General features: G+C 40.4%; 1 protein-coding gene and 1 long non-coding RNA gene across 10 annotated transcripts in view; both read right to left on the bottom strand.

The window, feature by feature from the left end:
- Positions 1 to 25,325, bottom strand: part of RBPMS (RNA binding protein, mRNA processing factor) — a 172,134-nt gene that overhangs the window by 107,125 nt on the left and 39,684 nt on the right. The gene's annotated exons all lie outside the window — the stretch shown is intronic.
- On the bottom strand, positions 7,549 to 8,816 carry LOC309855423. The gene is made up of 2 exons (XR_014306797.1): positions 8,659 to 8,816; positions 7,549 to 7,821 (listed from the first exon to the last, which is right to left on the bottom strand). It is a non-coding gene; the product is annotated as an uncharacterized lncRNA (long non-coding RNA).

Below are 25,325 nucleotides of genomic sequence, written 5' to 3'. Positions count from 1 at the left end.
AACAATATGGAGAGGTCCACATGACAAAACTAAGAGGCCACTTGCCAAAAGCCAAGTGAGGCAACCACCTTGGAAGATGTTCCCGCCCCAGTCAACTCTTCAGATGACTGCAGCCCTTAGCTAAAAATGCCCTGACTGCATCCCCAAGACTCTGAGCCAGATTCACCTAGCAAAGCTTCTCCCAAATCCTTGATCCTTACGAACTATGAAATGTTGTTTCCACTACTAAATTCTGGGGTAATTTCTTAGAGTTGTTGGAGGGATTAAATAAATTAACAGACGTGAAATGTCTAAAGTTCAGTACCAAGTTCAGAGAGTAAGGACTCAGAAAATGTTATATTAAAGCAGCTCAGCACATTCAAAAGATCCATTTTCATGCTCCAAAGGCCATCCTAAGAGGCTGTACTGATAATATCATGCAACTGTTATATACGGGCTTAAAGTGGGCAGAAGGAAAAGTCTGCACAGCTAAAGGAACACGAACACGCGTAAATATTTTCCATGGGGCACATTTTCCCAAAAGTGAGACTCAGTGTCCCTTCAATACCATCTCTCCACCTCTCCGCAAGGCCAGGAGCAAATCCGACTCTAGCCAGCACCCCACCTTCCTGCTGCTCATGCATCCGCCTCGACTCTTTTCTCAGGTGACAAGAGTTGAACAAGAAAAAGGAGAAATCTCTCTTCATTTTAGATTTTTAAAAAGTATCAAGACTAATGGTTTAAGTATTCCTGATCAAGGAGAAAGTAACAGACATTGAATGATACTAAGCAAATTTTTAATCCCTTAGTTAAGTAAATGTGGACTGAACACCTGCCCTCTTCTTACCTACTTTTTTTTTAAAATTATTATTTATTTATTTGACAGAACAGAGAGAGATCACAAGTAGGCAGACAGGCAGGCAGATAGAGAGGAGGAAGCAGGCTCCCCGCCGAGCAGAGATCCCGATGCAGGGCTCGATCCCAGGACCCTGGGATCATGACCCGAGCCGAAGGCAGAGACTTTTTTTAACCCACTGAGCCACCCAGGTACTCCATTCTTACCTACTTTTAAGGGAAAATTAAAAGTATGAATTAACTTCTTAAGCATCATCATTCAAGGTACATGAAAAGTGTATTTTACTCAATTTGAGAACATTTTTTATTTTCTAATCACTACTTTTTATTGTCTACATTTTAGCTCCATTACATTGGTACCCAAAACTCAATTAAAGTCATCCACTTAATATCCACACTGCACTGTATCATCGTCTTCTAGGATACAAATATACTGAGAATACCAACACTGGGAAGGATGCGAAGAAACCAAATCTCTTATATACATTGCTGGCAGGAATGTGAAAAGGTACAACCACTCTAGAAAGCAGTGTGGGAGTTTCTGATTGAAAAATGTGATTACCCTACAACCTAGCAATTGTACTCTCGAGCGCTTATCCTAGAGAAATGAAAGTTTATATATTCACACAAAAATCTGTATACAAATATTCAGAACTATCTGAGTCATAATCAAACACTGGCAATAAGCCAGATGTCCTGCAGCGGGTGAACGGTTAGCGAACTGGTATACCGCTACCATGCGGTATCACACAATTAAAACAAAAAACAAAAAAACAACCTAATATAAAAGCACAGATAAATCTCAAGGGAATTATGCTGAGTAAAAAATAAAACAATTCTGAAAGATGACATACTGCAGGATTCCTTTTATGGGACATTCTTGAACTCACGGAGATGAAAAGCAAATGAGTTTCCAAGAGCTGGGAGCCAACGAGGAGTGGAGAGTACGCGGTTGTGCAAAGGAAATGACAGGGATCCTTGTGGTAACGGGGCTGTTCTAGAGCTGCTCCCACCCCAGAGGGGGTAGGGGGAGCTGAATCTGAAGCTCAATGTCACACGCTGAGATCATGAGCTGAACCGAAATCAAGAGTTGGGCGCTTAACCAACTGAGCCACCCAAGAGCCCAAAGGCTCGTTCTAGACCTTGACTGTGGTGGATATACAAACCTGCACACGTGATAAAATTACACAGAACACCACAGCAAAACTGGGAAGTCTAAATAAAATGAGTACATTCTATCAATGTTAATTTCTTGACTGTGATATTATGCTAGTTTTATAGGAGGTAATCCTTAAGGGAAACTAGACAAAGAGCACACAGGATCTCTCTGTACTACTTCTTGTCACTGCATATGAACCTACAATAATCTCAAAGTTTAAAGTGTACACTTAAAACTGACAAATAGAGGTACCTGGGTGGCTAAGTCGGTTGAGGTCTGCCTTCGGCTCAGGTCATCATCCCACAGTCCTGGGATCGAGCCCCACATCGGGTTCCCTGCTCGACAGGAAGCCTGCTTCTCCCTCTCCCACTCCTGCTTGTGTTCCCTCTCTCACGGTCTCATCCTCTTGGTCAAATAAATAAATACAAAACTGATAAATAATCACAAATTTAATCAAGACATTTACATCAGTTGGTAAAACTAGGATGTAAAACTATGTAGTTATGGATTCATATGCATTTCTGTTTTAGAGCTCTACCAGAAGATAGTGAAAACAATTTTTTAATGGTTGAGATTCACTTTTATAAAAGACACTAGAAAAAGATATGTGCATTTTTTTTTTTTAAAGGAAGTATGTTGGAGCGCCTAGGTGGCTCAGTGGGTTAAGCCTCTGCCTTCTGCTCAGGTCATGATCTCAGGGTCCTGGGATTGAGCCCCACATTGGGCTCTCTACTTGGGGCAGAGTCTGCTTCCCCCTTCTTTCTGCCTACTTGTGATCTCTCTTTCAAATAAATAAGTAAAATCTTAAAAAAAAAAGGGGGGGTATGTTTTACTCGATTTACAGTTTTCCTAATATAGTCAATCACTACCTTTTGCTGTAGTGTATGATAGTTTAGTTATGTTCCACTCTGATCAATATTTTTAGCTCAGGGGCGCCTGGGTGGCTTAGACGGTTAAACATCTGCCTCCGGCTCAGGTCACAATCCCAGGATGCTGGGATCAAGTCCCACATCAGGCTCTTTGCTCAGTGGGGAGCCTGCTTCTCCCCTGTGTGCCCCTCCCCGTGCTTGTGTGCGTGCAAGCGCTCTCTGACAAATAAAATTTCCTTTAAAATATCCACAGCTCATTCCAGGATCTCACATGATAATAGGAAATTAAAATATTTTAAACTGATATTTGCTATTTTTAACTAACATCAGGGAAAAGATGAACAGGTTCAAGCCCAGGGAAGTTCACGGTGTACAGACACATATGCAGGCCACATTTTGCATTAACCGGGCTATGGTGAACTCACTGCTTAATAACTACCCACCTTTCTAAACTTGTTTCTACGCGAAAATTCATTCAGCCAAAACCTGCTTGCACTTAAAATACTACATGACTGGAAGACGAATACAACCTACTTTAAGGCTACTTCCTGTAATTCATAAATTAGGTACTTTGCTTTCAACACTGCAAAGCCTAGTGCTTCTAATGTGCTCTTCCAGTAAAACAGCAAACTTCCATTTTAAAATTTAGATTACCGTAGCTTTTCCAGTCCTAGGAATTTCCCAATCCAGAATACCTTCAAACGCATTTAGGCTACAGCTACCAATCCAGCCTACTACAGGAACTACCAACCACCCCTCCAGTGAGAAATTATTTGTCTGACTTGAAAGCCACCTGTGCCTGTAAACCATTTATGTGGTCACTTGAATCAAGTCAGTATTAAGGTTATAAGTTACTTATGTGTGCATGTACTTATGTAAAGGGATGCAGGTTCCAGAAAACTTGGCAGGACTTCCAAGTAAGGACTACAGGTGTTGGCTAGGCACAACAGAAGACTAACAAATGTCGGGAAAAAAAGACATGGGTGAAGTCTGAGAAGCTGAGAAATAACCTATATTAACAAAAGTAATATAGGATTTACAAATCAATCTAGAATATTTAAGTACATGTTAAATATTTAATCTGAACTCCCACAGCACTCTAACTTTTCAGCGACCATAATGGAAGGAAAACACCACTACACTGAACCTAGTGGTTTAAATTCCATCTCTGCTTCCAAACTAGCTGTTGAAGGCTTGGGGACTGACCTCTCGGAGCTTCAGTTTCCTTATTTATAAAGAGAAAGTGTGGAATAGTTGGTCTCCAGGTTTCATTTTGACTCCAAAGGAATACTGAAAGGGTGGGTTTTTGGTAAAGGTATAGGAGAGTCAAAGGACATCAAGTCAAGACAACCTTGTTCTTGCCACTGAGAACCTCCCAATCAAGCCATTGAAATTTCGCTAAATATTTGTATAAATATATTTAAATTAAATATATAATATATATAGCTATATATATTATATAATATATATAATTTAAATATAAAATATTTAAATAAAACACAATGACGTCTTAAACCGCAAATTTCAAGAATTCAGTGGAGTTGTCAGTGCAAAACAAGGGAAATGGGCTCCAGAGCTGCCAACATGCGGTCATTTCATCACAAATACTGACCTAATAGTCATGATTAAGTCTATTTGCATTGGGGTTTTTTCCCCTGTGAGAATGACTTCATAGAGCATAGTGCTTAAGCACACGAAGTCCAGAGCCAGACTGCCCAGATCTGAATGTACACAACATCTATCTACTATGTGAGTGATCCTGGACAACTTTATGAACCGATGCAGCCTCAGTTTCCTCATCTACAAATGGGAGCTATAATAAAGCCCACCTAAGCGGGTTGCTAAGAGGTTTAAATAAGTGACTGTTGGTAAAGCATCTAGAAAAGTACCTGGCACATAGCAAGCATTATAGGAGTTTTTGTTAAATAAGCAAACAGGATCCTTCAACTGCTGTCTGGTAACACTTCGTGCTAATAGGGTAGAATGAGCACCAAGGAATGAAATTATTCAAATCCTGACACTTACGCCTTCATCTAGCCAGCTGATGGGTAACTTTTCAAAGTCTCTTAATAAAATAGTGTACTCCGGGCGCCTGGGTGGCTCAGTGGGTTAAGCCTCTGCCTTCGGCTCAGGTCATGATCTTGGGACCCTGGGATCGAGTCCTGCATCGGGCTCTCTGCTCAGCGGGGAGCCTGCTTCCCTCTCTCTCTCTCTCTGCCTGCCTTTCTGCCTACTTATGATCGCTCTCTGTCAAATAAACAAATAAAATCTTTAAAATAAAATATTGTACTCCAAAAATATCTATTAAATTTAAAAAAAAAAATGACCACGGAGCAAATTGCATACCACTTAAGACAAATATCTCATTGTTAATCCTGGGTTTCCAGAGTGAAACGCTGTTATTCACACTACCTCTACCACTTTCACTCCCTTTCAGGAACTTGAATTCCTCTGCAAGTTTAACATGTGAATGAGAATATGCATTTGTACATTCTACAGAAACCAGCTCATTAGCTCCCGTTTTGTGAATTTCAAACAGCTAAGGCAGTTTCCAAAACTATTCCTCTCCAACTGAGGAAAAATTCTCAGAACCGTCGGAGAACCTGGGGGCATGGGAAGGAGCTTTCATAGTGGACATGACTCAACCTGTCAGTGATCTCCCTGGAAGCTGGTTGTGCCAGCCCAGCTCTAGCCAGAACACAGGCTACGATATTCAAAAACAGTAATCGCTGTGCCAGAGCGTCTGTGCTCTAATATGACCAAATAAAGATACAACCAACATCCCAGATAAGCTGCTCTATTGTGCCAAAACTTCTCGACCATTCTTCCAAATGGCCACATCTAGGCTATTTATTAAAATGTAATTTATTTGGAGCCTCATGGAAGAATTTCCAAGTGTTCTGAATACAAGAGAACATAAAACCTCATCAGAAATCTAAGACAATGTGTGTATATATTGAACTACAATATACCATGACTACTTTTTTTTTTTTTTTTTTTTTTTTGGAGAAAGGAAGAAAGAAAGACCAAGTGAACACGTGTGAGCAGGGGCGCAGGGACAAAAAAGCGGTGGCAGGGGCTCTCAAGCAGGCTCCAATCATGCTGCAGAGCCGGACATAGGGCTGGATCTCAGGGTCCAGAGATTGTGACCGGAGCCGAAATCAGGAGTCAGATGCTTAACCATCTGAGTCACCCAAGTGCCCCCTAACTACAACTTAAAAAAAAAAATTGTTTTAAACAGTATAGTTAATACCACATACCACATGTAATACACTTTTTTGCTAACGGAAATTGTACAGGTACCACAAACCCAGGGAACATGAATATGGATCCCTGACCTCATACTTCCTCCCGCTGACACCATCCAGGTTTAAGCAGCACTTGAATAATGGGCCCATAAGCTTCGGGGGGACCCCCTACAACTAGCACAACCATCTCCTTCACCCTCCTCCAAGTGTCTTAATCTGTGCCGGAGAGTATACCATTCATCAAAAATTTTAGATTTTATTTGTGAAGTTACCTTATGGCTCTAAGATTTTTAAAACCAGAACGGATATACCCCAAAACACTATTATTTTTCTAACTTCACAATCAGCTCTGCTACCACGCATCAGTTCTTTCCCACCTTATCACAACAAAATTCCAGAGCCTCTGCCCTTCTAGTGTTCCATAATTATAGTTTCTTTCTCCTCTGCCACTTTGCTTCCCTGGGCTATCATGGGTCAGTCTTAACATCACACCTTGCTTAATTCCAGACTAAAAGCCTTTCCTTTTATAGCTATTCTTCACTTGTGTTGAAAGCTCACTTCTGGACTTAAAAGCCTAAACTGAGGAAGCTTTCTGCAACTGTTCCAGTTCTTTCCTTCTTTCCTTGAATTCCTGTTGCACTGTTGTTACTACAGTCATAGGTCTTACTCTGTTCCCTAACTTTCACAGGCTGAGTTAAGTTCTTTCCAATTAAACCATAAATTCCTTGAGAGCAGGTACCGTACCTTACTTACCTATTCCTATAATCTCGATTTAGGGATCTAAACTGCCTTAGATTATGCCTTTCCTGCCTGCATCTGATATTTAACAATGCCCACCTGGAAAAAGTCGTTAGTTGGATAGTATTTAAATTTTTGCACAGAGGGCCACATGGGTAGCTCAGTCGGTTAAGCATGTGCCTTCAGCTCAGGTCATGATCTCTGGGTCCTGGGATCAGCCTGCCGGCTTAGCGGGGAGTCTACGTTCCTCTCTCTCTCTCTCTCTCTTCCTCCTTTCTTCCCTCTTTTTCTCCCTTTCCCCCCTCTGTCAGCCCCCAATGTTCATTCTCTCAAATAAATAAAATCTTTAAAAATTACTGCACAGAAATGTCAGGTTTTATTTGCAAGAGGACAAGGCGCCCTTTTCTATCTATCCATGAAAAACAATTACAAATTTTAAAACCATGAAAGGATTTATAAAATGTAAGAATTTATGAAACATAAGAATATAAAAATAAGAATAGAAGAATGAGACCCCAAACTAGGTAACACTAATTACAGATTTACACAAGTAGATCCTGAGACTCCTTGCACGTATTACCGTTTTGTCTTCATGCACAAGATTCAAGGATGACCCTATTCGTCAATTAGAGGTTAACACAATTTTTTTCTAAAAACCAGGTTTCTTCTGCAAAGTTCAGAAAGGATGGCCCACGAACGGTTTATTTTCAGGGGAAGGGAAGCATAATTTATTTCTCTAGGTAGTAAATTATTATTTACAAGTTTCCCTTCTGAGGTTAAAGCACATTCTAGAGTTAGATGTGAAGAAAAGGAGCTCTGAGAGAAGAGATGGCACACTGCACAGGTCTAATCCCCTCCTCTTCCCTTCCATGCACAGGGGCACACACATCCCCTGCTCCAGTATCCCAGATGCTTGCTGTGGGTTTCTGTTTCCTCCCTTTCACATGCAGAATGGACAGAACGTCCTTAGGACCTTTGCAAAGGAAGAGAGAAAGCATGAAATAACTAATCAAGTATTTTTTAAATCCCTGAGAAACCGTATGATGCAGTACTTCATTATCCCCATTTCCGGTTTTCAATACTAATCCTGAACTTCCTCTCTCTACTGCTCTTGGGGCACTGTCTGCTGGAGAAAACCGAAAGGGAGGACACGAAGAGCTCCAAAAAATATAATCAAAAAGTTAACCTGGGGGAAAAGGTCACATTAATTCCGTGTTTCTTAAACATGCCTGAGAGCAAGAAAGTCTAGGATGTGATCAAAAAATAGATCACACCCTCCAGAAATTTCAATTCAGGCTTAGGACTCTGAATTTTTAACAAGCAACAGATGATTTTCCTGATCAGGCATATTTGGGAAACACTAATATAACACATTACCAAATCCACAGGAAGGTTTTCTAGTTTTAGAAGAACATACAAACAACATTCAATTATTCTTACTCCCACTAAGACGAGGTTGTGGCCCCTGAAAACTGCTCACTGCCAAATGCCATAGAGCCTGTTGCTAAGACTTTGCTTGATCTTGGAGTAGAGGCCTTTGAGCCAGGCCCAGAGAGAATCTCGCACAGGCAGAGAAGGATTAGATCCTTTCGTATGAGAGACAGATTTGCAATTATATTTTATGAGGTACTTCGGCATTCATTTAGGAGGAAATTACTAAAGCTGTGCTTAAACTGTGACACAATGAACTCTATGATTCTTTATTGAAAATAATAGTTCTCCTGAGATACTCCTTAAATTTTTAAGACATTAAAAGTTTGTGGGTGTTTTAAAAAAAAAGAAAGAAAGAAAGAAAAGAAAAACAACTTACTACTTGTAAGAAGTTGTAAAGCCATGTTCAAACTTGAGTGTGCATAATTATCACGCAGAAATTTGTTAAAATGTAGACTGATTCGGTAGATCTAGTGTGGGGCCCGAGATTCTGCATTTCCAGCTACTGCCAGGTCCATAGACCACACCTGAAAAATTCTACAGGAACAATCACCCAAACTTTAATGTGCATAGGGATCACAGGGAGAACATGATTACTTCAAACGAAGACTCCTCACCTCTCTCTCAAAAAAAAGGTGGTGGTAGGGGGGGGATTCCTGGTCTCCATTCCTGGATATTCTGAGTAAGTAAGGCCAACCCTGGAACTTGCAATTTTATTAGGAAGGGTTTTGCAGGATACAGATATAGGGAAGTGCATGGAACCCATACTGAGAAATACTACAGAGGTCACAAAGATTAGTAAAGCCTGGTATCTCTTTCTGAGGAACCTACAGGGTACCGCAAAGAAGAAAACCATGCCTAACAACCATGCTTCAAAGGTGGTATGAGATACTTGTTAAGAACAGTACTCAATTTTCTCTAAAAGTTAGGAGATACTGACATTTTACAAAGGAAGAGATTTTGAAGTTTTAATTAACAAACAGTAACTCTTAAGTATGAAAAGGGCAGTCTTTAACTAAAAAGAGTACGTATCCCTCATATAACATCAACCAATGCCAGGAGTCTGCCTCCCAGAGTCTGATATAAATAGCTTAATGCTAAACACTCTTTGCCCTGGTATATGCCCCACACTAAATACTATCAACATCCCACTGACTGGCAGAAATTTGAAGCAGAAGAATCATTTGGCATCTTTACCTAAGCATCAACAGAAGTCAAAGATAACAGAACTACAGGAACTGTATTCCTGGAGCAACAAAAGAAGGATCAGTCCAATGGAAAAGAAACCAGAAAGTTCTTCTAAGGCAGGTGGAGGTGGGAAAGAGAGCTAATAAATTTAGATGCCAACGGTCACATTCATCTAGTATCTGAACAAAATGCCAGCGACGGATACATAACTCTAACCTAGTGATTCTCTGCCTCTCCTTCCTCTGCATGACAGATAGCATTTTTTATTATGCTCTGGATGTCTTCTCTGTCCGTACAATCCTGTCTGCACATCAAACATGAATTACTCATTCTGTCCCGCTTTCCCTAGACTGGACCTGATGGACCTTAGCTTCTTGGTCACCTCTGAATAGACATAAAAGCCTTCCATAACACCTATTTTTTCATATCTAAGCACTGTTGACCATAAAATACATTCTGATCATCACCTTCCTCTTAAGTTCAACCTATAGTGAGTTAGCGGGAATGCGGCCTTGTTGAAGAAACTCAAAAAAGAGGAAGGAAGATCACTGTACTGTACACCTAAAATTAATACAATACTGTATGTTAACTTTACTGGAATCAAACTTTTAAAAAAAAGAGGAAGGTAGAGTGATATGAAGGAAAAGGCACTCGACAAGGAAATAGGAGTCCTATATTCTAGCATCAATAATTTTTTAAAAAAGGGTTTATTTGAGAGAGAGAGAGAGAGAGCCTGAGAAGGGGGAGGGTCAGAGGGAAAAGCAGACTCCCCGCTGAGCAGGGAGTCCAGTGTGGGACTCGATCCTGGGACTCCAGGATCATGATCTGAGCCAATGGCAGTTGCTTAACCAACTGAGATACCCAGGCGCCCGGAGTATTAATAATCTTTGACCACTACCTTCATTCCTAGAACTGCTAAGCAGAGACAGGACATCTTTCTGAGAAAGCTTCAACTACTACTGTAACTAAAATAACGATGAAAAAGAAACACAGAACCAACCACACTATAGTAGTTCCAGAATAAGGACCATTTCTACATTAACACTGTGTCCAGCAAACTATTCTGCAGTCCCCAGGAGATAGATTTATAGAATCAACAATCTGATTTTAAAAAACAAATGGGCTAAGTATTTCCAGAAATAAAATTAGTCCAAACTCTGCAAAAATCCCGTTTCTCACTTGTTCTTCATTCTCCTCAGCGTATGTCCATCACTGACAGTTTCTTGCTGAGAGACCTCAGTGAAATGGAGGTTTTCCCTGAGAAGACACTAGCCTCATTCACACTTCTAGAGAGCCTGCCACAGTGGGAGTTATCTCCAAAGAGAAAAACTGTTTGGGGGAGGGGGAGATCATCATCTACCTCTATCAGAACCTCAACTTAGTTTCTGTGCAAAGCATCCTTGTTTTGCTTGACAGACAGCCTTCGCAAAACTGATACCAAAGCACCCACACTAAATTATGAGAGACACTTCAGTCTCACCTTAAAATCAACCAAACCCCAGGAGTATAGACCCTGTGTCAGTGACTGAACACCTGATCGAGATCATTTTATAAGTGAAATTTATCAGGTATCAGCTTAGGTAAGTATGAAAAAGAAACCTTCTGAGTCTAAAGACCCCAGTAGGCCAGGCCAGTGAAATGTGCTGTGACCTGCCTCCTTCTGCTATGGAGCAGGTTAAGAAAAAGAAAAAATTGCAATGTTGTAGCACCCAGGGTCTGTTCAAGACTTCAGACTGGAACCTTTCTTTTGGCATGCAAATGATTACATACTCTACCTCCAGGGCTTATAAAGCAGTCTACTTTTAAACCAATATTAAAATGCTGGCTAGTCATGCTTACTGATATTTTTCTACTCATTTTAATATATGTAGTAGGATTTTTACTGAAGAAATACACCTGCCTTTCATCAGCGTCATGAGGCTAAGAAAAGTAATTTACTCCACAAAGCTTTCCTTTTTTTTTTTTTTTTTTTAAGATTTTGTTTGTCAGAGAGACTGAGAGCACACACAAGCACACAGAACAGGCATAGGGAGAAGCAGGCTCCCCAAGGAGTACAGCCTGCTTCGAGGCTCTAGGGAGGCAGCCAGATGCAGGACTCTATCCCTGGGCTCGCGGTCTGAGCTGAAGGCAAATGCTTAACCAGCTGAGCCACCCAGGCGTCCAACAGTTTTTCTATTTTCAAATGAAAGGCTCTCAGTTTAAGACAACATTTTGAGGGTGGGGGGCACATGGATGGCTCAGTCAGTTGGGTGGCCAGCTCTTGGTTTCTGCTCCGGTCATGATCTCAGGGTCCTGGGACTGAGCCTCCCCCTTCCGCTGTCAAGTTCTGTGCTCAACAGGGAGTCTGCTTGAGGATTCTCTTTCTCCCCCTTCTCCCTGGGCTCCCCCCACCCCCACTTGCATGCACACACACTCTAAATAAATCTTCAAAAAAATTGTTTTTCCTAAAGAAAACATTCTTATTGCTTTCAGCCAGTGAGAAACCAAATCAAACACGAAATGAAAGATTACAGCTACGTTTACCATGTGTGTTATAGAAAACTCTGCCGGCATTGAGAACCCTAGGTTCTGGGTTTTTTGGTTTTTTGTTGTTGTTTTTTTTCATAATCGTGCAGTTCTGGAAACACTATGCAGCATTTTATGTGATGACCTCCTATAATCCAAGTATCATGAATCCGAAGGCAGGAACCAGGACTGAATCGGGACTGAAGACCTGAGCTGGCTGGAGGGAAACTACCAGAAGTTGCCGTTCTCTGGCTACCCTGCAGTGCCCAGCCAACACCACAGGTGTGGGCATGGCGTTCTGCTCACCCTCTCTAGCCCCTACCTATAGCTGGCCACCCATGGTGTCTGTCCTACCTTCCTCCTCAAAGTCTAGTTCTAGTTTTATTCTAGAAGGAATAAAAGCAAGCAGATAGGGTTGTAACCACCCAGAGTTACCACCAGACTGAAACTAAGGCTACTTTGGAGAAAGTATTAAACCCAAAGTTGTCCATCTATAAATTCATTTCATGCTGAACGGTTTAATTATTAATTCTTAGGAACTACCATGCAAGTGACTGAATATTCTACCTCCAGGGCTTTTAAAGCAGTGTATTTTTTTTTTTTAAAAGATTTTATTTATTTGACAGAGATCACAAGTAGGCAGAGAGGCAGAGAGAGAGAGAAAAGGAAGCAAGCTCCCCACGGAGCAAAGAACCCGACGTGGGGCTCGATCCCAGGACCCTGGGACCACAACCCGAGCCAAAGGCAGAGGCCTCAACCCACCGAGCCACCCGGGCACCCCAAAGCAATGTATTTTAAAACAGATTAAAATGCTGGCTAGTCATCGAGCTTCTTGATTGTAAAGTGACTAGATAGAGCAATCTAAAACTCTGTAACTTCAATCCATTCTCCCACCCCTCATTTGTAAAAGAAAAGTTATTTGGGAGAAGGAAGCCGGGCATTACTTTATTTTGACGTGGCAACCTGCCTTCCATCTGTGTCTCTTCTAATACCTCCATTTGTTTAAAAGAAAGATAAACTGTTCTTTAAAAAGGCTTGGAGCCCTGCTTCTAAACAGGACATCCTAGTTGACTTAGAGTGAAACTCAATGTAAATTGTCATTTTTCATGATTTTCTGTTGAAACCAAATTCTGCCCATAAAACCGTATACTTTGGTCCTGAACAAGTTCTTGCTAAAACAATGGAAAAATACTCAGAGAAAAGGCTGAAGAGACTACCAGGAGCAGGAACCCCCTAGAATCTGGCCTCCCTGTCACATCTGAACAGTTAGTTCTGCTTCTCCCTGGGGCCCAGTTTCTCCCGGTGTGGGGTGGAGGTGACAATGCTTGCTTCTGTCTCCTGAGAGGAGGTGGTATGTGAAGAGGACAGACTTGATGACCTAAGAGCTGAGGGGAGAAAGAGGACATTATTCAAGTTGCTTCAAGATATCAGAACACACCTAAGGGTATGTTCTTTGTCCTAGGACCAAAGTCAGAAAAGTAAGATGTTAGAGATTTTCTATTTTAACTAGAAACTCCAGGTTAAAACTGCTATGAAGCTTGTCTTTCACATTTTCCCTTCTTATTTTTCTTTTCATTCTTCATTAGGTTCGACAAATTTAAGGAATACATGCCAGACTGGTAATCTATTCAAAAGCCACATAATGGAGGCGCCTGGGTGGCTCAGTGGGTTAAAGCCTCTGGTTATGATCCCGGGGTCCTGGGATCGAGCCCCACGTCGGGCTCCCTGCTCGGCGGGGAGCCTGCTTCCCCCTCTATCTCTGCCTGCTTCTCTGCCTACTTGTGATTTCTGTCAAATAAATAAATAAAATCTTTAAAAAAAAAAAAGCCACACAATGTGGAATTAGCATTGCTCTAATCACCATTTTGCCCCTTGCAAAAAGACCCCTGTCCTCCTCCAGAATTACTACAGAGTGAACAGAAAATACAATCAGCCACATCGCTCAGTTCATAAGCCTAACTTCAACTCCAGAGAAAGGGCAGGCAGGCAGGATGACAGATAAGAGAAACAATGGATAGAAAACCTTTTCCTAGGAGCATGGTCTCATGAAATTTTGATGACGTAGGCATGCAGAAGAAATGGAGAGTATGTACAGAGCTGTGTATACCTGCCAAACATACTCTCAAGCATTTTTTTATATGCATTTATTTCATCTGAACTTCAACCAGAAAAACAAGGTCTTATTTCTGCCCGTTTTATGGACAAGGAAACTGAAGCTCAGAAAGCTTAAGGAACTTATAACAGGACTTGAAAGTGACAGAGCCAAGACTTGAACCTTGAATGTTCAAGAGCCCTGAACCATCACAGCTATTTTTAACCCACTGCTCCTTCTCTGTATTTCTCCAATTTCTACCAGGCACCCTTCTCTTCTTCAATGTACTGCTGCTTCCATTTCAAATTCTCTACTTGACAGATAAGGCGCCTTGACTTGAATTTGAGAGGCGACATAATAAATAGGGGGAAGGAATGAAGAGGGAGCTGATTTTAAGACAAGTACTGAAAAGAATGGGGAAGCTGCTCCCCATACGCCAGTGAGAGGAAGGGCACAGGGGTCAAACACTGAGAACGCTCCACCCTGTAAGCATCTTACAATCTTCCACCAGAAACATTACGCTGTACATTATGCTCGTCAAAGGAGGACTTCACACACGCTTAATGTTAGGGCATGAACACAATTATGTATGTACAGGTAAGCCTTCTGCTCTCCTCACCACTAATTAGTTAACTCTTAATGTTCCAATTACAGAAGACTTATGTAAAAATTATAATCAGAAGGGGCGCCTGGGTGGCTCAGTGGATTAAAGCCTCTGCCTTCAGCTCAGGTCATGATCCCAGGGTCCTGGGATCGAGCCCCGCATTGGGCTCTCTGCTTGGCAGGGAGCCTGCTTCCTCCTCTCTCTCTCTCTCTCTGCCTACTTGTGATCTCTGTCTGTCAAATAAATAAATAAATAAATAATCTTAAAAAAAAAATTATAATCAGAAAACAGATTGGGTTTTTTAAAAATGTTTCATTCTGAATTTAGTAGCGGGCACTATAGTTGTAAATTGTAAACTATTTCAGTTGTTTTGCTCTTGGCAGAGCCCACTTAGCTCTAACAGCGTACGTATTCTCACAGAAAATTCAGGAACACTGGAAGACTATAGATTTCTAAGGCAAGAGGACAAAATGAACTAAGAAGTTTTTGAAATCTCCTGTTTAGATCAGGGAGCTATCTATAATTCATCATCTGGCAAAAAATGTAATCACAAATGAAGTATGTGACAGTTATATTAACAGCAACGTTTAAAAATTCCCCCAAATAAATGCGACATAACTTTTTTTTTTTAATGAAGTAGATCTCTATTGTGGATAGAGAGAGGGGTCTAAGACACCTTAGCAAGTTAAAAACACCATGCAGGTACAATTTTGTATATACTGACACAACAAACTTTTTAAAGCATCTCACTGAATGTTGGATGCAGGACTTTTATTTTCTAACCTTTAATTTTTTTTTTTTAACCATATGTTTCACTTTTTAAATAGTAATTTCTCCTTACAAAGTCTTCCATAAGCTAAGAATTAGAAAATCTCTCTCCATATGTGACAGATTGGAAGGAAATTTTTTTTAAGGCTATCCAAGACTGGGAATTTATGGATCCCAATGGCTGAATAGAAGTTGAATCTTTTGGCAAATACTGATAATGATGGATAGCCACAGTTAACTGAACACTGCACTTAACATACGCTCTAGTGACCACTGCCATCTTCTCCAGTATCTATTCTTCCTATTTCACATTTTAGCTGGGGACACTATTTCTTAAACTCCCTTAGTAGTTAGGACTACACTGTCAAGGTCTCACCTATGTGGGCAGAATGGTGCTTGCCTTTACAGAGGAAGCATATCTTCCCTCTTTCCTGCTGTCGAGAAGATATGATGGTTGGAAATGGAGCAGCCATCTTAGACCGTAAGATGAAAGCTACCCAAGGGCGCCTGGGTGGCTCAGTGGGTTAAAGCCTCTGCCTTCGGCTCGGGTCATGATCCCAGGGTCCTAAGATTGAGCCCCACGAGCTCAGTGGGCAGCCTGCTTCCTACTCTCTCTCTCTCTCTCTCTCTCTCTCTCTCCCTCTCTCTGCCTACTTGTGATCTCTGTCAAATAAATAAATAAAATCTAAAAAAAAAAAAAAAAAAAAAAAAAAAAAAAAAAAATGAAAGCTACCTGTTAAAAATGGCAGAGCAGCAAAACAGAGTCCCTGATGAAATGGACCCACAAACCTACCATGGATGTTCCCAGGCTTTCATGTGAGAGAGGAAGGTCTATTATGTTTAAGCCACATTGTTTTTTGTTGCTGCAGTCAATATCCTCAGCATGCATGTACGTACACACACACACACACACACACACACACACACACACACACACACACAAGAAGTTATTCCCATACTACAACTAAAATATCATCCCCTTTTTAAACCTAAGTTTATTAAACTGACTGAAAAATTAATCTACTTGTACTAAATCTTTAAATAGAAAACAGAAAAAGAAGAACCTAAGATATCTGACTTTCTTCCTTAACCTCCTTGGCTTCTGAGTAGCAAGTTTGAAACACAAATACCACCCGTGGTCTTGTTTCTTACTTGTTACAGGAGTAAAAGATTTTAATTTTAGCTTTCTCACAGTATTTTCAATGTACTTAATAACCTAAATCTATCTCAAAGATTAACTACAATGAATGAGAAAGTGAACTAGAAGGAGTCACTAAACACAATAAACTACAAAATCACCTTTAAAATTAATAAACATTGGGGCACCTGGGTGGCTCAGTGGGTTAAAGCCTCTGCCTTCGGCTCAGGTCATGGTCCCAGAGTCCTGGGATTGAGCCCCACATCGGGCTCTCTGCTCAGCAGCGAGCCTGCTTCCTCCTCTCTCTCTCTCTCTCTCTCTGCCTGCCTCTCTGCCTACTTGTGATCTCTGTCAAATAAATAAAATCTTTAAAAAAAAAAAGTCAAAAAAATTTAATATATATTACTCTAATGTGAGGCAGCAAAAGATTAATTTATATGAAAAAAAAAAAGGCTTAATTCAAGCAGGTGATCTTTGACAATTTTGATCTAACTTTCCAAGTTCTGTTTAGTAAACCACATTGGTATGCCTGAACTGATTTCTTTGCCTCTTTAACAGAGTCCTCACACAAACATATTTATGGACAAATAGAAAAATTATAAATATTAGAAAGAAAGAAAACTATAAAACTCAAATATCAGCTTTCCTTCTACACAGCATAAATTATTTTTAAGAACACATGGATTACTAATTTATGGGTAAAAAATAATTTACAGTTCAGAAAATAGAGGACGTTAATAAAGTGATCTAAAAACTGTTATCCTCTTGAAGTATCTAAATACCTAGATCTTTAGTTACTTTTGTCAATATACCGGTTTCTGTCAAACATAACATTTCCCCTTGATAGGGTATACAGTTGCTGCTTCCAATACCTGGTTTATCTTTTCAAAAGCTTACATTATTATTTTTCAAAAGCATATGTTATTCTTTCAAACATTTCCACATTCCCCTTTTGGTCAGACTTCAACCAAATAAATACGTGTATTAGGTAGAAAAAGGGGATGCAAATCTAAAGGTCTAATTATTTCCTACTATAAGAACTTCAATAGATTCCCAATAGATTTTAATGGGATAAGATATAGCAGATTTTCAGGCCAACCATGACATGGCCGTAAGATCATACAAAACACCTAAACCCACCGTTGTAAACTCGGGAGGCTGCTGCTCTCTTTGGAAAGGAAAGCTGAAATCATAAGAGTGCTTCAGTTACTAAAAACTAAAGATTCTTCTACACCAGCAGATGTCCCAGCAATGATCCATCAGCAGCAAAACAGATCAAAAGATTTAGATCCACAGGGTGGCTTCCCATATGCGCGTAATTTAATGTGCGCATAAGAGAGGTAAGTCAAAGCAAAAGTCACAACAACAAAGTAGTTCAGAAGTTACATGAAATCTTTCAAGTAGATGTTCTTTAAAAATGTTCTATGAGGTAGGAAAGGCAAGATGGAGTTAAGGGGAACCGAACTTTTATGCTTTATCTTTCTCTTGTTCTTTTCTTTCTTGTTCTTTTACAACTGGGAAAAAGAGGAGGCTTGAAACCCAAATGAAACCCTGGTATGTGAAAAACACATACGGTGATGTGCGGCTTCCACCACGTTCACTTAAAACCACAAAGATTTAACATTAACATTCTTATAATGACAAACCAAAGTCATAAAGGACAGAAAGAAATCAGTTTTGCCCACAACTAGCATTTACATGGTGTTTACAAGCGGTTGGTATCTACAGATCCACAAACCCTAATCCACGACTCCAAAATTCGAAAGCTCTCTAATTTGTGTTGAAGGCAGAGGGTTTGTACGTGCAAACTCACTGGGTGGCACAGCACAATGAGGTGGTACTTTTTTATAGTCTTAATTTATCCCCCTCAGTGTACCTCCGTGTTTCACGACAGATATAATGTGCTTAATTATTAAGGTGTTACCTTTGACCCCACTGTGCTTATTGCATTATCTGTGGGTTATGCACTGTGTTACCTTCTAAAACCTGAAAGATTCTAAAGGACATCTGGTCCCAAGAATTTCAGGTAAGTGTAGACCTTTATCCACTCAATGACCAGCACCACAACCCTAGGGGAAAGAGCTTTCTTGCAAATGAGGAAATGGAGGGTTAAGAAACCTGCCCAAAGTTAAAAACAAAACAAAACAAAAACAACACAACGATTTTAAGTATTAAAGCGACTCGGGACGTTCAAAGCCTGGACTCTTACCTATTACCTGTGCAGACTTTTCTTTTTACATCACACAGATGAGTGAGGCTTTTGGTTTTCTCCAGCCATGATTACCAAAATTCATGCAGGAGTCCTTTTATTTTATCAATTTTTTAAAAACTATAGTTACGCTTCAGAAAAAGAAAATACTGCATTTTAAGGAAAAATAGACTTTGGGCAAAGTCACGCTATTATTTTTAAATAACCAACATCCACGCAGCAGATTCTTCCACATCTGGGCTGTGATTAAACAGCGGAGCTTGTTGGCATTGTCACAGCTATTTGAACCAGGGTGTCCAAGGACAGGCTGTGTTCATCGTCTTACTGTCGCAAGTGCAGGTTTCAATGGACACTTTAATACAGGGTTACAAGAAAGTTAGAGTGAAAAAAAAATTAATGATTAAGAGGCACCGCACCAGGAGCATGAGCTAATTGCCCAGTCTTTCCTCAGAAGCCCCAGTTCAACCACGGGCATCACCCAAAACACTGACCTCTGACCTGGTAATTGAGTGGATAAAGGTCTGCACTTCTTACCTGAAATCCTTGGGACCAGATGTCCTCCCGCTGAACGAGGCCTGAATAAAACACTTACAAGTATTTGGGCTCTCCCCGCCCTCTGACCTTCTCTCAAGATGGCGGCGGACGGAGGCGAAGCTACCGGAAGTGGAGCTGCGCACCAGGCCCCACTTCCGCCCCTGCTGCCGGCTGCACGCACGAGGGGGGCTTCCGCAGGCTGAGACAAGCGGACAGCAAGATGAAGACCGAGGAACAGGCGTCAAGTCAAGACAGGAAGCGTTCCAGGAAGACAGAGGGGCGGGGGAGGGAAGAATGTAATTAAAATGGACAAGGCTGTGCCTGGCCAAGAAGGTTTGGAGAACCAAGATAAAGCGACACCAAATCCGCATTCTGGGGCTGCCAGGGTCAGAGGAGATGGGGCGAGGGAGGAAAACCTGTCCAGGCAGGGGCTTAGGAGTCCTCCAAAATGAAGGGCAAAGGTGAAAAGCCACTAGGGTCTGGAGAGGCAGAGAAAAAGAAAAATGGAGCGTAAAGAAGCTGAGATTATTTTACATATTTTGGTTGACCTATGCCTAGATCACCAGAGGGAACATCTGGCATAGTAAAGGCCCCAAAAAAGGACTATTTAAAAAGTGTTAGCCCCTACATGTTCTTATGACTCTACACAAGTTTACTTGATTCTCTAATACGTGTAACCTGCTGGAGGTAGATCATAACATTATTTCTCAAACAATATAAAAGGATACAAAAAAAGTAAAAACTACCGATGACAGATTTATCAGAATCTGATGTAAAACATTAGATTCTTCCCTCTCATTTTTTGGAGGGTTCATCGCACAGATTTAACAGCAAGGAAACATTTTGCTACTACCTAGATTCTGAAACAGAGAAAGGATGGAAACAGGCATTATGATGGAAAAAGTGAAATGCTAGAGAGAGCTGAAAAGATCCACCACCTTATCCATCTTCGTGACTGTCGGGTCTCGGGAGAATTTCCATTAATGGGCAGGAAGCATCCCAGTGCATTGACTATGTTCACCTGTTATTTGTAAACCCTTATGACATGAAAAATGCTTTCCCCACAATCTGTTCTACTGAACTTTTTTTTTTTTTTTTAAATCCGCTTAATAGTTGTGCCAAGTTTGAGATCTGCAACTTTAGTTAATGTTCCAGTTTTTTCTACCTAGGTTAAAAATTCCCATACTGGCTGTGCTGAACATCAAGGAACAAGGATATCTGCAGCAGACATTACAAACAATTTACAACTCTAGCTTTTTAGATGGCACACATATCCCATCTGTACACCCCTGGAAACTACAAAATTGATTATGGCTAGTGTTAAAAATGGACAATTACTATATAATAATAAAACCAGAAAACAAGGGTAGCCGAAGATGGAGAAAAACTGGAAACCTTCTGCACTCTTAGTGGGAATATCAATGGTGCAGTCCCTCTGGAAAACAGTATGGCAATTCTTCAGAAAAACTGAACACAGAATTTACCCTATGAGCCAGCGATCTCACTTCTGAGTATACATCCAAAAGAACTGAACACAGGATCTCAAGGAGATATTTGCACTTTCATGTTTACAGCAGCATAATTCATAACAGCCAGGAGATGGAACCAACCCAAATGCTCCTCAACAAATGAATGGACAGAGAAAAATGTATTTACATACAATGGGGTATTATTCAGCCTTAAAAAGAAGGGGAATTCTGACATATGCTATAACATGGATGAACCTGAGGACATCATGCTAAGATAAGCCAGTCACAAAAAGACACACTATACGTATGACACTACTTACAAAAGATATCTACAGTAGACCAACTGATAGAAACAGAAAGTAGAATGGGGGTTGCCAGGGGCAGGGGAGGGGAAATGGGGAGTTGTTTAATAGGTATAGAGTTTCAGTTTTGCAAGAAAAAGTTCCAGAGGTGTTGCACAATGTGAACACACTTAGCACTGACTAAACTGTACACTTAAAAATTGTTAAGATGGCACATTTTTAAAACCACAATTAAAATTTTTAAGTTATATTTTACAAAAGGAACTGAATTAGCAAGATAGACATGAATGAGAGATTAACTCTAAGGAGGAACGTTTTTCCCCTTTTAGAAAAACAGACTGGGGCGCCCGGGTGGCTCAGTCAGTTGGGTGTCTGACTCCTGATTTCCGCTCGGGTCATGATCTCAAGGTCATGAGATTGAGCCCCGCATCAAGAGCACAGCCTGCTTAAGAGTCTTTCTTCCCCCTCTTTCAAAAATAAAAATTTTAAAAAGAAAGAAAGAAAGAAAGAAAGAAAGAAAGAAAGAAAGAAAGAAAGAAAGAAAGAAAGAAAGAAAGAAAGAAAGAAAGAAGTAAAGGATCTTCAGAATGTCAAAAGATTTTCTTACTACTGTATCCCTTTTTTTGAGACAATCACTACAAAGTCAGCCTAAGATTTTCTCTCAGGTGCTCCAAGATTCTTTGTAAATCAAAAATCAGTGCCTCTACATCATTATGCTACCCTCAGAAAGGACTCTCAAAGGAAAAGATTTTGCTTTATGATCTAAATTACTTCTTCATTTCTTGGAATTTGCCAATTCATGACTCCTCCGATTCCACTTTAAGATCCGACAGGAAACATGGAAAAAAGAACACATCCTTTCCTTTTGGCTTTATGATTAAAGAGATTTGCTTTTAAATGATGCACACAAAGTTTATCCTCCAAACATTATTTCCTTGTGGATTACGACTACAACTCACGTTAACTTCATCTAAAATAACACAGGCCAAAATAACCCCTAGTACTATAGCATCAGACAATTTTTGATCCTTCTTAAGTAAATTCAGATATTCCTCCTCTGGGGAAAAACAAAAACAAAAACCCCAAATTTAAAACAAGACCACATCTTCCTAGGCTTAGCTCAAGACAGAACACAAACTTAACCCAAACTGTGGTACATCCAAGCTATCTAAGAATAGCATTAATGCAAAGGGAATAAAAATATAGAAAGATAAAACAATATAGTATCTGTATGCAAAATGCCTCTCCCTTTACCTTCCTGTGTTAGGATAAAGAACTAAGTAATTCCAACTGCAGAAGTAAATAGTAATTTCATATTCCTCTGTAAAAGGTAATCAGGTTACACTTTTGCTTGAGCAGGGGTTTTTTCAACCAATTTACTTAGTTAAAAGTTTCGGATAAAATGCCTGCTCTCATTTTCCTTAATTCTTGCAACAATAACCACCACCCACTTCTGGTTCTACTTCACTGCTCAGGTAGGACAGAAAAGAAATCTAGTTATATTCTGTACCTGATTAAAGTTGTAACAAAAACCCTAAACTTGGAAATATTATGACTAGCAGTCGGCTTAAAAATCTTACAGACTGTTAGAGAACTCTGATAATTATTATTTTACCAAAAACAGACTATCGGCAAGGGAAGACGGGAATGAAGACTATAATTGTGCTCAAAGACAAAACTGAACAGGTAAGTCATTTCCTCAGTAAGAACAAAATTTTTTAAGTACATTCAAACAGTTTAATGCAAAATTTTTCTGAAGTGAACTTATTTATCCCAATGGCAGGATTTGAGAAGATCAATTTTCTCAAAATTGATCTATAATCCTGGCAACTCTAGGTCAAACTGCTACACGTTTAAAAGGATCGTAAACATGTAAAGGTTCATGACTTACTCAGTGATATTCAGTAAACATTTAAGAAGTGCCCAAGAGCAAGGATCTCTGCTAGTATAAAATCCAATTCTATTATCAATGCAATATAATGGATCTATATCATTCTTTTTAAAACCAAAAACACAAGCAAACCATAACTGCATGAAAGAATGCAAGGGCACTATGCAAAGCTGAGGCAAACCACACACAGCCCAGCCTTGGAGAAGCGGGAAAACAAGGGGACATGTGCTGAACTAATGTATTTCTAAGTAACAATAACATCCAAGAAACAGGATGGTGGCCAACCTGTTCTACACAGAAGAGCTGTGCTCAAGACTAGCAGGGACAAGCTGGAGACCCAGACATGAGCGATCAGGTCTGTGAAGAAACTGGAAACTGTGGCATATGTAAATGGTTGAAGAAAGTAAAGATGTTAAGCCGGCAGGGGTGGGGGGCGATGGAAAGGGAGGGAAAGGCTCATAAGAAATTTGAGTAGGTTTATTATGTAGTTGGCCAACTACGCAGAAATAGTGGAATGGAAGTCGGGGATAGGTCTTAAGAGTGTATAACCATTAGAACTATCCATAGTAAAAATGGGCTACCTGCCTTGGAGCATAGAAAGCTCCTGGCAGGCACCAGGAAATGTTTAGAATTTTAGAAAAGTGAACAGGAGTCCTGACCTGAGGGAGATAATGAATTAGTTACTTTTTTGTGAACTCTGAAACATTTCCTGGTGCCAGGAGCTTTCTATGCTCCAAGGTAGCCCATTTTACTATAGATAATTATCTTCTTTAAACAAAAAAATGGGGATAATTATTAGAAATTCCAAATACGGATTCAAGGAAATGTCAGAGGAACTGCTGTTCCCTCCCGGTATTTACCCATACTCCAAAAAATTTATGTCTTGGATCAATACAGTGCTGACTTAAATAAGCTCATCAAAGGTTCTTGTTCTCTCAATGACTTACCTCTGAAACCTCTTCGAGATTGTTCTTTTTAAGATTTTATTTATTTAGTTGACAGAGAAAAAGACACAGCAAGAGAGAGAACACAAGCAAGGGGAGTGGGAGAGGGAGAAGCAGGCTTGCCACTGAGTGGGGAGCCCGATGTGGGGCTCCATCCCAGGACCCTGGGGTAATAACCTGAGCCGAAAGCAGATGCTTTATGACTGAGCCACCCAGGTGCCCCAAGATTATTCTTGATGTGGCATCTTCTCTAACTCATCACACACACCACTCACACACGCATGCACACCCCCACTGGCTACTGTAAACCCCTCACCTCCTGCTTATCTGTGTGGATCACCAACACAGTACTCTTGCTTCCTGAGGATTATTGATATAACGGAATTCTAAATTACAGCAAAGGCTTTGAACTTATATAGTCATAGATCATGAAATACCAGTACTACTGGATTACAAAGGTCTATATTGCTTATGAAAGAGACTTAACCAAATCAGGGAGCAGCGCACCTTCAAAGGCCTCCAGAGAGCATGTAACTCACTTAGCACCTTCCCAAGGAGTTAGCAAGCACTTGGACCACATGGGTATGTGTCTTTGGAAATTCATCCCTTAGAAACGTGTTTTAGGACATTTTCCATTTTATGGCATTCAGCCTTGCTTAGATTCCAAACTCCTTGAGGATGGAAAGGTCTTCCTTTCCCTGCCCCAGGAGGGCCCTTAGATGCTGGTTAAATGGAATTTCATAAACTGCTTGCCAATAGAAAAAAATTATTCTTGGAGAACTAAACTGCGGGAAAGGAAGGAGTTGTGATTCCTATTTTGGCAAACATGGTAGCATCAAACACCAACTTCTCTTTCTGTTCTCAGTGGGCACAAAAGATCACGGCTGTAACTCCCCTTACCCCCACTCTTCCAATAATCCTGGATACAACTGACTTCCTAAGAGTCGTGGAAATTAAAAGACCCCAGTTCTATTACGAGACTTAATACCAATCACAGAATTTCAGAGTTGGAAGGTAACCTGAAGACCATCTAATGTAGCTCCCTCATTCTGCTGCTTAGACAAGTAGTGACTTACGGATTCAGAACTCCAATTTTTTCACTTTTCCTTCTTGGTCTAGGACCGCTTAACATTCATGGTTGCTCAGTCGTCTTTTTCTTGTAGGAACTCACTTGGAAGGCGTCACTTACAGAATATTTAATGTGACAAGACTCAAGTATACAACCACAAAAATCAGAACATGGAAGTTTAGGTCAAATCAACACTTATTACGAGTCAACCATAAAAACAACTACCAGGGCACCTGGCAGGCTCAGTCAGTGGAACATCCAACTCTTGATCTCAGGGTGGTGAGTTCAAGCCCCAGGTTGGGCATGGAGCCTACTTTAAAGCAAAACTACCAT

Source organism: Mustela nivalis, assembly GCF_964662115.1.
Source record: "Mustela nivalis genome assembly, chromosome: 20".
Taxonomy (NCBI): domain Eukaryota; kingdom Metazoa; phylum Chordata; class Mammalia; order Carnivora; family Mustelidae; genus Mustela; species Mustela nivalis.
The sequence above is the reverse complement of the archived record's forward strand: the minus strand, read 5'-3'. Positions and strand labels throughout refer to the sequence as shown.